This window comes from Galeopterus variegatus, unplaced genomic scaffold (assembly GCF_000696425.1).
Source record: "Galeopterus variegatus unplaced genomic scaffold, G_variegatus-3.0.2 Scaffold455, whole genome shotgun sequence".
Taxonomy (NCBI): Eukaryota; Metazoa; Chordata; class Mammalia; order Dermoptera; family Cynocephalidae; genus Galeopterus; species Galeopterus variegatus.
This window is the reverse complement of record NW_007726566.1, coordinates 7,291-10,788: the sequence shown is the minus strand read 5'-3', so window position 1 is coordinate 10,788 and position 3,498 is coordinate 7,291. Positions and strand designations below refer to the sequence as shown.

General features: G+C 40.0%; 1 pseudogene; it reads right to left on the bottom strand.

Annotated features, from left to right (window-relative positions):
- Positions 1-469, bottom strand: part of LOC103587511 — a 1,505-nt pseudogene extending 1,036 nt beyond the window's left edge.
- Between the last annotated feature and the right edge of the window lie 3,029 nt (positions 470-3,498).

Below are 3,498 nucleotides of genomic sequence, written 5' to 3'. Positions count from 1 at the left end.
TTTTTCCCCCTGGGTGAGCGGGGGGTGCACAACCCAAACCAAGGGTTTGAGACCCCTTTCCCGGCATTTTTAAAAAAAAAAAAAAAAAAAAAAAAAACTTCTTCCACAGCCACAAGTTCCTTTGATATTTGGATTATTGAACACAAACTCACTGGATAATTTGTCTGCATCTTAGTCCATTTCTGTTCCTAAAAGTGTTAGCTGTGCTTTCTTTCTGATGAACACTCTGACTTCATCTTGAACAATTTCATCAATCTTCTTTTGTCCTCGTAAAATCTAGAGTATAAGAAAGGTCTTTACAACCCCTGGTTCAGACACTGATTTTTACACCTACTTGCTCAGGCTTATCTTTAAGAAACGGTTTTATCTTGTTTACTGCTGAAAGTGTCAGGGTGAGGGTGGCCCAGGTCGGCCACAGCTTCCTCTTGCTCACAGCCTGGACAGTAGCCCAGACTAATGAATCCAACATCTTCATGGTCCTGGCACCCCAATGCCTCAGGCCGGAGCTCAGATACCTCAGCCTCTCTCCATGGACATGGCAGTTGCCTTCTCCTTCAGTACTTTGATTATATTATTCCACTCTCTCCTGGCCTGTATGGTTTCTACTGAGAAATACACTGACAGCTGTTTTCAACATTCTGTTGAATGTTATATGGTTCTCTTGCTGTTTTCAGTATTCTTTCTTTGTCTTTGGTTTTTGATAATTTGGTTATCATGTGCCTCAGGGTGTTTCTATTTGGATTGAATTTGACTGGTGACCTCTGAGCTTCCTGCACCTGGATGCTGTCATCTTTCTCCATACTCGGGAAATTTTCAGTCATTATTTCCTTAAATATATTTTCTAGGACTCTTCCTTTGTTGTCTCCTTTGGTACACAAATTATGCAGAGGTTATTTCACTTAAAGGAGTCCCATAATTGCTGCAATTATGTTTCACTTTTTAAAACTATTTTTTCTTTTTGCTCACCTGATTGGATAATTTTACATGTTCTGTCCTCTAGCTCACTGATTCTTTCCTCTGTTTTATCAAGTCTGCCGTTGGAGCTTTCTCTCAAGACTTTCAGTTCAGATAATGTATTCTTTATTATGGCAAGAACACTTAATATGAGATCTACCCTCAATGTATTTTTAAGTATGCAAAACATTATTGTTGATTACAGGTACAGTGCTGTGCAGCAGATCTCTAGAGCTTATTCATTTTGCTGATCTGAAACTTTGTTTTTGTTTTTTGTTGTTGTTGTTTTTGGTTTTGGCAACTGGCTGGTACAGGGATTGAACCTTGAACCTTAGTGTTATATGCATCATGATCTAACCAACTGAGCTAATTGGCCAGCCCTGATAACATATTCTTAATTTCTATAATTTCTGCCTTTTAAAAAACTTTATTATATTTCTTTGCTCCTGGATTGTTTTCCAAATACCATTTAGTGTTCTATCTGTATTTTCTTGTAGCTCCCTGAACATCTTTAAGAAGATTTTCTAAATTGTCTATCAGACATTTCATAAATGTGCAACTCTTCTGGGTCTATTGCTGGTGCTTTGTTGTTTTCCTTTGGTGATGTGATATTTCTCTGTTTTTTCTTGATCTTTGAGCCTTTAGGCTGATGCCTGCACATTTGAAGAGATGGCTACCTCTTCCAGTTTTTATACATGCTCTTTGGTGGTGTTAGTGCTTTAGTACTCAATACCAGAACTTTGTCTCTGGTCTGTGGCTTTTTTATGTTCTGTGGTGGATCAATAGCAACAACCGCCACTTAAACACTGCACTGGAAATAATTTGCTGTCCTGTGGTTAATTTTCAGATTAGGGGAAACTTCCTGTTGGGACTGGAACTTGAACTCTGTGCCTGAGCTAAATTGCTGCCTTGCTGTTGTTTCTGAGACTGGGTAAAACTTTCTGATTAAACAGATTTTAATCATCAACTCTTTAGTCACTTCTGGGTCATGTGGGATCACCACAAATGCAACTGGACTGTGTGGAAATTCTGGCCCAGGACTGAGTCTTTCCTGAAAACTGTGTCCCCTGCAGTTCTGTCTCACTGGTCTCCACTGTGTGGCACCCATGCTGATTGGAAGGCACCTCAGCTGCCTACACTGATCCCAATGCACTCCTGGTCCTGACGCACCACGCCCCAAGCACTGCAAATGTTTTGTGTGAGATTGGCCCTACATGAGTCCCTTGTGAAGACTCACTGACCTCTGGATGATTCCTTCTCCTATTAACTGAGGCCCCTCACTCCTATGCAGATGCAGGTGAAAATTGAAAGCACCTTTGCTGGCCTGAGAAATTGGATGGTGCACTTTGAAGTGATATATATATATAGCCAGCAACCATCGCACTATTCTCCCCTGCAGACTCCAAGTACCCTCACAATGAGGTTGCTGCAGATGTTTTGCTGTCTTCAGGCAGGTGCTTCATGTGCTGGTAGCTGCTCTGTGCACTGTGCCACACCAACACAGGGAGCAGCTTTTCTTGGTCTTATAGGGGTGATCCTGTCTGCTCACTGTGGCTTTCCATATCTTCACAGACTCAGCAGGTCTCTCCTAGTCTTCCCCCAAGTACTAGTGATTTCAGGATGGCAATTTTTATGTTTTAATAGTTTTAAGTTAATCTATTGTGAGGGGGAGTGATGCCAGAATCATCCGTTCCACCATCTTGGTGATGTCACTCTCTCTTAGCTATTATTTCTTTCTTCTCTTTCTTTCTTCCTTTCTTTTTTTCTTTTTCTTTTTTTGATGGCTGGTCAGTACAAGGATCTGAATGCTTGACCCTGGTGTTATCAGCACCATGCCTGCCGAGTGATCAAACTAGCCAGACCCCCTGCTATTATTTCTTTAAATAAGCTTTCTGTCCCTTTTCTTTCTCTTCTCCTAATTTAAGTTCTATTAGGTAAACATTAACTCTCTGACGCTGTCCCATATGTCCCACAGGCTTTTTTCACTCCTTTCCCTCTGACTGTATATTTTCTTTTCTTGTTGTCCCTTCCTTTCTTTCTTCCTGTTTTTTTGGGGGTTTTTTGTTTTGTTTTGGTTTTGCAGTTGGCCAGTGTGGGGATCCAAACCCTTGACCTTGGTGTTATAACACCACACTCCAACCAACTGAGTTAACCAGCCAGCCCTGATTGTATATTTTCAAATAACCTGTGTTTGAGTTCACAGATTCTGTAATCTGCTTTAACAATTCTGCTGTTGATGATCTTTACTTTATTTTTCATTTCATTCACTGTATTCTTCAGCTCCAGATTTTTTTTAATGATTTCAATCTCTCTGTTAAATTTCTCATTTTTATTTATTGTTTTCCTGATTTCACTGAATTGTTTCTTTGTACATTGAAGTTCACTGTGCTTCCTTAAAATAATTATTTTGAATTCATTGACAGGCAGTTCATATATCTCCATTTGTTTGGGGTCAGTTATTGGGAAATTACTGTGTTCTTTTGTTGGTGATATCTCTCCTTAGTTTTTCATGTCTCTTGTTGCCTTACACTGGTTTCTTCACAC